This window comes from Schistocerca nitens, unplaced genomic scaffold (assembly GCF_023898315.1).
Source record: "Schistocerca nitens isolate TAMUIC-IGC-003100 unplaced genomic scaffold, iqSchNite1.1 HiC_scaffold_15, whole genome shotgun sequence".
Lineage (NCBI taxonomy): Eukaryota > Metazoa > Arthropoda > Insecta > Orthoptera > Acrididae > Schistocerca > Schistocerca nitens.
This window is the reverse complement of record NW_026045569.1, coordinates 37,806-47,280: the sequence shown is the minus strand read 5'-3', so window position 1 is coordinate 47,280 and position 9,475 is coordinate 37,806. Positions and strand designations below refer to the sequence as shown.

Sequence of the window (9,475 nt, the reverse complement as noted above, 5' to 3'; positions counted from 1 at the left end):
GTGGCATGTGCCTCAGTAGTGCAGTAAGCAGCGCGTAAGTCTCATAATCTTAAGGTTTGCCGGCACGATAACTCAGCGTGTTCGGTCTGACAGTTATCTGCCCTCTGTAATAAAAGACTGAGTCAACGATGAACTTGAACGGGCGTCATCGGACGTCCGCCCCCAACAAATGCAACGAACGAAATGAGAAGAAAAAAAAAGTGGTAGAATGCTCGCTTAGCACGCGGGCGGCCCGGGTTCGATTCCCGGCCGATGTATCGTTCTGCTGTTATCGCTATAATGCTGCCGCACCGATTCCTCGCTTGAGCTCCGTCAGCCTCAGGAATGTATAGCAGGATTCGCTGTGAGAAGAACCAAACACGCAGCACGCAAGAGACCGTACTTGGACGGTCGCGTGCTATTTCTGAGCTGTAACGTCGGCCTGGCCCAACAGGCCGCTGTGTTCAGGCGCCGCAAGGGCGATGGACTGTAACCTCAGGCAGTGCTGCGTTCCGTTGAAAAAGCTGCGGCAGCAGTTTAATCTAGCAAGTCGGGAAAGCACGTGTAGCAACACAACAGATTCTTCAGAGCGCGCAAACTCTCTATCTCTAATATGCGAGACTTACCAAGTTTCCTGGAACGTTGCTCGCAACGTGCCTCGGTAGCGCAGTAGGTAGCGCGTAAGTCTCATAATCTTAAGGTCGTGAGTTCGATCCTCACCCGGGGCATTTAATTTGCTGTACATCACGGCTGAATTAACGGTGTTGCTGTTGCTAGGGAACGAACTTAATTGTCATTCGTTATCCACAAGGAGTCTACGCTCAGCGTCAAAATGTTTATTTCCAATTATGACAACGTACAACTTTGATCTTTCTCTTAACCTGTTATGAGTAAAATAACGAATAGTCAATTTCGAGCTGTGCGCAAATATGCTGGCAAACAGAGAACAGCAGTGAGTCCAGGTTCAGCACGAAATACGAGAGGAAACGGAGTGAACCTCACGTCATAGCGCAAATCCGGTGTGGTCTAGTGGCGCCGGCACGGTAGCTCAGCGCGCTCGGTCAGAGGGTTAGCTGCCCTCTGTAATTAAAAAAAAACTGAGTTAATGGATCAACAACGAACTGGAACGGGTGTCTTTCGACGTCCTCCCAGAGCAGATACAACGAACGAAAACGAACAAAATGAGATTTAAAAAAAAAAAAAAAAGTGGCTAGGATACCTGGCTTTCACCCAGGAGGCCCGGGTTCGATTCCCGGTACCGGAACGGAAGTTTTTACGCACCCAACGCTCCATGTTTTGGCCTTCCAACGTTCGTTTTTCGCCCTCCTTGCGGAGCTTCAACCGAATGTAATCGGGGAAAACAGGCACATGATGCAATTACTGTCAGCACCGGGGTAAAGGGAGAGGAGGCGCTGGTCAGCTGTTGGGCTGCTACCAGCGTCAGTGGGAAGTCGGTGAAGTCGCCAGTTGCGCCAGAAGCCAGATATTACCGTAGTACGCCTACACACGCGTTCCAGTTATTCACGTTGCTTGCAGCCGCTCCATCCGCAAGAAGCGTGAGCCCGGATAGCTCAGTCGGTAGAGCATTAGGCTTTTAACCTAAGGGTCCAGGGTTCGAGTCCCTGTCCGGGCGAAGATTTTTAACGTTTCCGTAATGGCTCGTCTCGTAGCGATGGTAGCCCTGCCGTAATCAGTGCACGGAGTTCGTTTCCTGTCAAAATTCTGCGCAGACGGGTTTGATTTTTCACGATTCGAGGGACTCTTCAGTTACGAGCAGTCGTGGCCGAGTGGTTAAGGCGTCTGACTAGAAATCAGATTCCCTCTGGGAGCGTAGGTTCGAGTCCTACCGACTGCGTCCGTTTTTTCTTTTTTTGTTTAAGAAGAAGGAGCAGAAAATTTCGCAGTTTGCCTGTCGTTTTGGTACCTCGCCTCTCACAGCCGTTTATAGTGCCTGTCCTTTTGATAAGGGCGAATTCCAAGCGTCAGCTTTCGCGTCAGCCGAGCAAAGTCGGGACAAGTCGGGACATACTACAGGATGGTCTGCGTGGAGTAACGACGACAAAAACGTTAATTTAACAGCACGCGGCTCACATACTATATACGAAAAAACTAGCGTTACTTGCGGTGGCCGGGAATCGAACCCGGATCAACTGCTTGGAAGGCAACTATGCTCACCATTACACCACCACCGCACAGCCGCTCCTCGCGACGCCGCGCTGTGTCGGCTTCCCGCCCGCCAGCAGCGGCCCACGGTGATAGTAGCTGTAGGCGCTTTACGAGCTAGGAGGGTGCATCCACACGCATTCGGGTAGCGCCTCCACGCACGCTGCGTCTTTGGGCGAGACTAGTCGCCGCAGCCGCAAGGTTACTCACACGATAGTGATGAGTGGTCGTTTTAAGGCAGTGTAGTGGAGGACTCCGCGTGTGTAGCACTTTTTTCGGTTTCATCCGACGTCGCTGGGTGGCAATCCCACTTTCCCTGCAGAAAACTGCTCGGGAAGCACGGGCAGCTTGTCGAGCATCGGTGGTTCAGTGGCATGTGCCTCAGTAGTGCAGTAAGCAGCGCGTAAGTCTCATAATCTTAAGGTTTGCCGGCACGATAACTCAGCGTGTTCGGTCTGACAGTTATCTGCCCTCTGTAATAAAAGACTGAGTCAACGATGAACTTGAACGGGCGTCATCGGACGTCCGCCCCCAACAAATGCAACGAACGAAATGAGAAGAAAAAAAAAGTGGTAGAATGCTCGCTTAGCACGCGGGCGGCCCGGGTTCGATTCCCGGCCGATGTATCGTTCTGCTGTTATCGCTATAATGCTGCCGCACCGATTCCTCGCTTGAGCTCCGTCAGCCTCAGGAATGTATAGCAGGATTCGCTGTGAGAAGAACCAAACACGCAGCACGCAAGAGACCGTACTTGGACGGTCGCGTGCTATTTCTGAGCTGTAACGTCGGCCTGGCCCAACAGGCCGCTGTGTTCAGGCGCCGCAAGGGCGATGGACTGTAACCTCAGGCAGTGCTGCGTTCCGTTGAAAAAGCTGCGGCAGCAGTTTAATCTAGCAAGTCGGGAAAGCACGTGTAGCAACACAACAGATTCTTCAGAGCGCGCAAACTCTCTATCTCTAATATGCGAGACTTACCAAGTTTCCTGGAACGTTGCTCGCAACGTGCCTCGGTAGCGCAGTAGGTAGCGCGTAAGTCTCATAATCTTAAGGTCGTGAGTTCGATCCTCACCCGGGGCATTTAATTTGCTGTACATCACGGCTGAATTAACGGTGTTGCTGTTGCTAGGGAACGAACTTAATTGTCATTCGTTATCCACAAGGAGTCTACGCTCAGCGTCAAAATGTTTATTTCCAATTATGACAACGTACAACTTTGATCTTTCTCTTAACCTGTTATGAGTAAAATAACGAATAGTCAATTTCGAGCTGTGCGCAAATATGCTGGCAAACAGAGAACAGCAGTGAGTCCAGGTTCAGCACGAAATACGAGAGGAAACGGAGTGAACCTCACGTCATAGCGCAAATCCGGTGTGGTCTAGTGGCGCCGGCACGGTAGCTCAGCGCGCTCGGTCAGAGGGTTAGCTGCCCTCTGTAATTAAAAAAAAACTGAGTTAATGGATCAACAACGAACTGGAACGGGTGTCTTTCGACGTCCTCCCAGAGCAGATACAACGAACGAAAACGAACAAAATGAGATTTAAAAAAAAAAAAAAAAGTGGCTAGGATACCTGGCTTTCACCCAGGAGGCCCGGGTTCGATTCCCGGTACCGGAACGGAAGTTTTTACGCACCCAACGCTCCATGTTTTGGCCTTCCAACGTTCGTTTTTCGCCCTCCTTGCGGAGCTTCAACCGAATGTAATCGGGGAAAACAGGCACATGATGCAATTACTGTCAGCACCGGGGTAAAGGGAGAGGAGGCGCTGGTCAGCTGTTGGGCTGCTACCAGCGTCAGTGGGAAGTCGGTGAAGTCGCCAGTTGCGCCAGAAGCCAGATATTACCGTAGTACGCCTACACACGCGTTCCAGTTATTCACGTTGCTTGCAGCCGCTCCATCCGCAAGAAGCGTGAGCCCGGATAGCTCAGTCGGTAGAGCATTAGGCTTTTAACCTAAGGGTCCAGGGTTCGAGTCCCTGTCCGGGCGAAGATTTTTAACGTTTCCGTAATGGCTCGTCTCGTAGCGATGGTAGCCCTGCCGTAATCAGTGCACGGAGTTCGTTTCCTGTCAAAATTCTGCGCAGACGGGTTTGATTTTTCACGATTCGAGGGACTCTTCAGTTACGAGCAGTCGTGGCCGAGTGGTTAAGGCGTCTGACTAGAAATCAGATTCCCTCTGGGAGCGTAGGTTCGAGTCCTACCGACTGCGTCCGTTTTTTCTTTTTTTGTTTAAGAAGAAGGAGCAGAAAATTTCGCAGTTTGCCTGTCGTTTTGGTACCTCGCCTCTCACAGCCGTTTATAGTGCCTGTCCTTTTGATAAGGGCGAATTCCAAGCGTCAGCTTTCGCGTCAGCCGAGCAAAGTCGGGACAAGTCGGGACATACTACAGGATGGTCTGCGTGGAGTAACGACGACAAAAACGTTAATTTAACAGCACGCGGCTCACATACTATATACGAAAAAACTAGCGTTACTTGCGGTGGCCGGGAATCGAACCCGGATCAACTGCTTGGAAGGCAACTATGCTCACCATTACACCACCACCGCACAGCCGCTCCTCGCGACGCCGCGCTGTGTCGGCTTCCCGCCCGCCAGCAGCGGCCCACGGTGATAGTAGCTGTAGGCGCTTTACGAGCTAGGAGGGTGCATCCACACGCATTCGGGTAGCGCCTCCACGCACGCTGCGTCTTTGGGCGAGACTAGTCGCCGCAGCCGCAAGGTTACTCACACGATAGTGATGAGTGGTCGTTTTAAGGCAGTGTAGTGGAGGACTCCGCGTGTGTAGCACTTTTTTCGGTTTCATCCGACGTCGCTGGGTGGCAATCCCACTTTCCCTGCAGAAAACTGCTCGGGAAGCACGGGCAGCTTGTCGAGCATCGGTGGTTCAGTGGCATGTGCCTCAGTAGTGCAGTAAGCAGCGCGTAAGTCTCATAATCTTAAGGTTTGCCGGCACGATAACTCAGCGTGTTCGGTCTGACAGTTATCTGCCCTCTGTAATAAAAGACTGAGTCAACGATGAACTTGAACGGGCGTCATCGGACGTCCGCCCCCAACAAATGCAACGAACGAAATGAGAAGAAAAAAAAAGTGGTAGAATGCTCGCTTAGCACGCGGGCGGCCCGGGTTCGATTCCCGGCCGATGTATCGTTCTGCTGTTATCGCTATAATGCTGCCGCACCGATTCCTCGCTTGAGCTCCGTCAGCCTCAGGAATGTATAGCAGGATTCGCTGTGAGAAGAACCAAACACGCAGCACGCAAGAGACCGTACTTGGACGGTCGCGTGCTATTTCTGAGCTGTAACGTCGGCCTGGCCCAACAGGCCGCTGTGTTCAGGCGCCGCAAGGGCGATGGACTGTAACCTCAGGCAGTGCTGCGTTCCGTTGAAAAAGCTGCGGCAGCAGTTTAATCTAGCAAGTCGGGAAAGCACGTGTAGCAACACAACAGATTCTTCAGAGCGCGCAAACTCTCTATCTCTAATATGCGAGACTTACCAAGTTTCCTGGAACGTTGCTCGCAACGTGCCTCGGTAGCGCAGTAGGTAGCGCGTAAGTCTCATAATCTTAAGGTCGTGAGTTCGATCCTCACCCGGGGCATTTAATTTGCTGTACATCACGGCTGAATTAACGGTGTTGCTGTTGCTAGGGAACGAACTTAATTGTCATTCGTTATCCACAAGGAGTCTACGCTCAGCGTCAAAATTTTTATTTCCAATTATGACAACGTACAACTTTGATCTTTCTCTTAACCTGTTATGAGTAAAATAACGAATAGTCAATTTCGAGCTGTGCGCAAATATGCTGGCAAACAGAGAACAGCAGTGAGTCCAGGTTCAGCACGAAATACGAGAGGAAACGGAGTGAACCTCACGTCATAGCGCAAATCCGGTGTGGTCTAGTGGCGCCGGCACGGTAGCTCAGCGCGCTCGGTCAGAGGGTTAGCTGCCCTCTGTAATTAAAAAAAAACTGAGTTAATGGATCAACAACGAACTGGAACGGGTGTCTTTCGACGTCCTCCCAGAGCAGATACAACGAACGAAAACGAACAAAATGAGATTTAAAAAAAAAAAAAAAAGTGGCTAGGATACCTGGCTTTCACCCAGGAGGCCCGGGTTCGATTCCCGGTACCGGAACGGAAGTTTTTACGCACCCAACGCTCCATGTTTTGGCCTTCCAACGTTCGTTTTTCGCCCTCCTTGCGGAGCTTCAACCGAATGTAATCGGGGAAAACAGGCACATGATGCAATTACTGTCAGCACCGGGGTAAAGGGAGAGGAGGCGCTGGTCAGCTGTTGGGCTGCTACCAGCGTCAGTGGGAAGTCGGTGAAGTCGCCAGTTGCGCCAGAAGCCAGATATTACCGTAGTACGCCTACACACGCGTTCCAGTTATTCACGTTGCTTGCAGCCGCTCCATCCGCAAGAAGCGTGAGCCCGGATAGCTCAGTCGGTAGAGCATTAGGCTTTTAACCTAAGGGTCCAGGGTTCGAGTCCCTGTCCGGGCGAAGATTTTTAACGTTTCCGTAATGGCTCGTCTCGTAGCGATGGTAGCCCTGCCGTAATCAGTGCACGGAGTTCGTTTCCTGTCAAAATTCTGCGCAGACGGGTTTGATTTTTCACGATTCGAGGGACTCTTCAGTTACGAGCAGTCGTGGCCGAGTGGTTAAGGCGTCTGACTAGAAATCAGATTCCCTCTGGGAGCGTAGGTTCGAGTCCTACCGACTGCGTCCGTTTTTTCTTTTTTTGTTTAAGAAGAAGGAGCAGAAAATTTCGCAGTTTGCCTGTCGTTTTGGTACCTCGCCTCTCACAGCCGTTTATAGTGCCTGTCCTTTTGATAAGGGCGAATTCCAAGCGTCAGCTTTCGCGTCAGCCGAGCAAAGTCGGGACAAGTCGGGACATACTACAGGATGGTCTGCGTGGAGTAACGACGACAAAAACGTTAATTTAACAGCACGCGGCTCACATACTATATACGAAAAAACTAGCGTTACTTGCGGTGGCCGGGAATCGAACCCGGATCAACTGCTTGGAAGGCAACTATGCTCACCATTACACCACCACCGCACAGCCGCTCCTCGCGACGCCGCGCTGTGTCGGCTTCCCGCCCGCCAGCAGCGGCCCACGGTGATAGTAGCTGTAGGCGCTTTACGAGCTAGGAGGGTGCATCCACACGCATTCGGGTAGCGCCTCCACGCACGCTGCGTCTTTGGGCGAGACTAGTCGCCGCAGCCGCAAGGTTACTCACACGATAGTGATGAGTGGTCGTTTTAAGGCAGTGTAGTGGAGGACTCCGCGTGTGTAGCACTTTTTTCGGTTTCATCCGACGTCGCTGGGTGGCAATCCCACTTTCCCTGCAGAAAACTGCTCGGGAAGCACGGGCAGCTTGTCGAGCATCGGTGGTTCAGTGGCATGTGCCTCAGTAGTGCAGTAAGCAGCGCGTAAGTCTCATAATCTTAAGGTTTGCCGGCACGATAACTCAGCGTGTTCGGTCTGACAGTTATCTGCCCTCTGTAATAAAAGACTGAGTCAACGATGAACTTGAACGGGCGTCATCGGACGTCCGCCCCCAACAAATGCAACGAACGAAATGAGAAGAAAAAAAAAGTGGTAGAATGCTCGCTTAGCACGCGGGCGGCCCGGGTTCGATTCCCGGCCGATGTATCGTTCTGCTGTTATCGCTATAATGCTGCCGCACCGATTCCTCGCTTGAGCTCCGTCAGCCTCAGGAATGTATAGCAGGATTCGCTGTGAGAAGAACCAAACACGCAGCACGCAAGAGACCGTACTTGGACGGTCGCGTGCTATTTCTGAGCTGTAACGTCGGCCTGGCCCAACAGGCCGCTGTGTTCAGGCGCCGCAAGGGCGATGGACTGTAACCTCAGGCAGTGCTGCGTTCCGTTGAAAAAGCTGCGGCAGCAGTTTAATCTAGCAAGTCGGGAAAGCACGTGTAGCAACACAACAGATTCTTCAGAGCGCGCAAACTCTCTATCTCTAATATGCGAGACTTACCAAGTTTCCTGGAACGTTGCTCGCAACGTGCCTCGGTAGCGCAGTAGGTAGCGCGTAAGTCTCATAATCTTAAGGTCGTGAGTTCGATCCTCACCCGGGGCATTTAATTTGCTGTACATCACGGCTGAATTAACGGTGTTGCTGTTGCTAGGGAACGAACTTAATTGTCATTCGTTATCCACAAGGAGTCTACGCTCAGCGTCAAAATGTTTATTTCCAATTATGACAACGTACAACTTTGATCTTTCTCTTAACCTGTTATGAGTAAAATAACGAATAGTCAATTTCGAGCTGTGCGCAAATATGCTGGCAAACAGAGAACAGCAGTGAGTCCAGGTTCAGCACGAAATACGAGAGGAAACGGAGTGAACCTCACGTCATAGCGCAAATCCGGTGTGGTCTAGTGGCGCCGGCACGGTAGCTCAGCGCGCTCGGTCAGAGGGTTAGCTGCCCTCTGTAATTAAAAAAAAACTGAGTTAATGGATCAACAACGAACTGGAACGGGTGTCTTTCGACGTCCTCCCAGAGCAGATACAACGAACGAAAACGAACAAAATGAGATTTAAAAAAAAAAAAAAAGTGGCTAGGATACCTGGCTTTCACCCAGGAGGCCCGGGTTCGATTCCCGGTACCGGAACGGAAGTTTTTACGCACCCAACGCTCCATGTTTTGGCCTTCCAACGTTCGTTTTTCGCCCTCCTTGCGGAGCTTCAACCGAATGTAATCGGGGAAAACAGGCACATGATGCAATTACTGTCAGCACCGGGGTAAAGGGAGAGGAGGCGCTGGTCAGCTGTTGGGCTGCTACCAGCGTCAGTGGGAAGTCGGTGAAGTCGCCAGTTGCGCCAGAAGCCAGATATTACCGTAGTACGCCTACACACGCGTTCCAGTTATTCACGTTGCTTGCAGCCGCTCCATCCGCAAGAAGCGTGAGCCCGGATAGCTCAGTCGGTAGAGCATTAGGCTTTTAACCTAAGGGTCCAGGGTTCGAGTCCCTGTCCGGGCGAAGATTTTTAACGTTTCCGTAATGGCTCGTCTCGTAGCGATGGTAGCCCTGCCGTAATCAGTGCACGGAGTTCGTTTCCTGTCAAAATTCTGCGCAGACGGGTTTGATTTTTCACGATTCGAGGGACTCTTCAGTTACGAGCAGTCGTGGCCGAGTGGTTAAGGCGTCTGACTAGAAATCAGATTCCCTCTGGGAGCGTAGGTTCGAGTCCTACCGACTGCGTCCGTTTTTTCTTTTTTTGTTTAAGAAGAAGGAGCAGAAAATTTCGCAGTTTGCCTGTCGTTTTGGTACCTCGCCTCTCACAGCCGTTTATAGTGCCTGTCCTTTTGAT

The 9,475-nt window shown here is 51.5% G+C and overlaps 15 non-coding genes across 15 annotated transcripts; 12 read left to right on the top strand and 3 right to left on the bottom strand.

Annotated features, from left to right (window-relative positions):
• The first annotated feature begins 634 nt into the window (after positions 1-634).
• Positions 635-707, top strand: Trnam-cau (transfer RNA methionine (anticodon CAU)). Its single transcript has one exon. It is a non-coding gene; the product is annotated as a tRNA-Met (tRNA).
• An 832-nt stretch (positions 708-1,539) lies between these two features.
• Positions 1,540-1,612, top strand: Trnak-uuu (transfer RNA lysine (anticodon UUU)). Its single transcript has one exon. It is a non-coding gene; the product is annotated as a tRNA-Lys (tRNA).
• A 140-nt stretch (positions 1,613-1,752) lies between these two features.
• On the top strand, positions 1,753-1,834 carry Trnas-aga (transfer RNA serine (anticodon AGA)). The gene has a single exon. It is a non-coding gene; the product is annotated as a tRNA-Ser (tRNA).
• A 265-nt stretch (positions 1,835-2,099) lies between these two features.
• Positions 2,100-2,171, bottom strand: Trnag-ucc (transfer RNA glycine (anticodon UCC)). The gene has a single exon. It is a non-coding gene; the product is annotated as a tRNA-Gly (tRNA).
• A 974-nt stretch (positions 2,172-3,145) lies between these two features.
• On the top strand, positions 3,146-3,218 carry Trnam-cau (transfer RNA methionine (anticodon CAU)). Its single transcript has one exon. It is a non-coding gene; the product is annotated as a tRNA-Met (tRNA).
• An 832-nt stretch (positions 3,219-4,050) lies between these two features.
• On the top strand, positions 4,051-4,123 carry Trnak-uuu (transfer RNA lysine (anticodon UUU)). The gene has a single exon. It is a non-coding gene; the product is annotated as a tRNA-Lys (tRNA).
• A 140-nt stretch (positions 4,124-4,263) lies between these two features.
• Trnas-aga (transfer RNA serine (anticodon AGA)) lies at positions 4,264-4,345 on the top strand. The gene has a single exon. It is a non-coding gene; the product is annotated as a tRNA-Ser (tRNA).
• A 265-nt stretch (positions 4,346-4,610) lies between these two features.
• Trnag-ucc (transfer RNA glycine (anticodon UCC)) lies at positions 4,611-4,682 on the bottom strand. The gene has a single exon. It is a non-coding gene; the product is annotated as a tRNA-Gly (tRNA).
• Positions 4,683-5,656: 974 nt separating this feature from the next.
• Positions 5,657-5,729, top strand: Trnam-cau (transfer RNA methionine (anticodon CAU)). Its single transcript has one exon. It is a non-coding gene; the product is annotated as a tRNA-Met (tRNA).
• An 832-nt stretch (positions 5,730-6,561) lies between these two features.
• On the top strand, positions 6,562-6,634 carry Trnak-uuu (transfer RNA lysine (anticodon UUU)). Its single transcript has one exon. It is a non-coding gene; the product is annotated as a tRNA-Lys (tRNA).
• Positions 6,635-6,774: 140 nt separating this feature from the next.
• Positions 6,775-6,856, top strand: Trnas-aga (transfer RNA serine (anticodon AGA)). Its single transcript has one exon. It is a non-coding gene; the product is annotated as a tRNA-Ser (tRNA).
• Positions 6,857-7,121: 265 nt separating this feature from the next.
• On the bottom strand, positions 7,122-7,193 carry Trnag-ucc (transfer RNA glycine (anticodon UCC)). The gene has a single exon. It is a non-coding gene; the product is annotated as a tRNA-Gly (tRNA).
• A 974-nt stretch (positions 7,194-8,167) lies between these two features.
• On the top strand, positions 8,168-8,240 carry Trnam-cau (transfer RNA methionine (anticodon CAU)). Its single transcript has one exon. It is a non-coding gene; the product is annotated as a tRNA-Met (tRNA).
• Positions 8,241-9,071: 831 nt separating this feature from the next.
• On the top strand, positions 9,072-9,144 carry Trnak-uuu (transfer RNA lysine (anticodon UUU)). Its single transcript has one exon. It is a non-coding gene; the product is annotated as a tRNA-Lys (tRNA).
• Positions 9,145-9,284: 140 nt separating this feature from the next.
• Positions 9,285-9,366, top strand: Trnas-aga (transfer RNA serine (anticodon AGA)). Its single transcript has one exon. It is a non-coding gene; the product is annotated as a tRNA-Ser (tRNA).
• Positions 9,367-9,475: the final 109 nt, after the last annotated feature.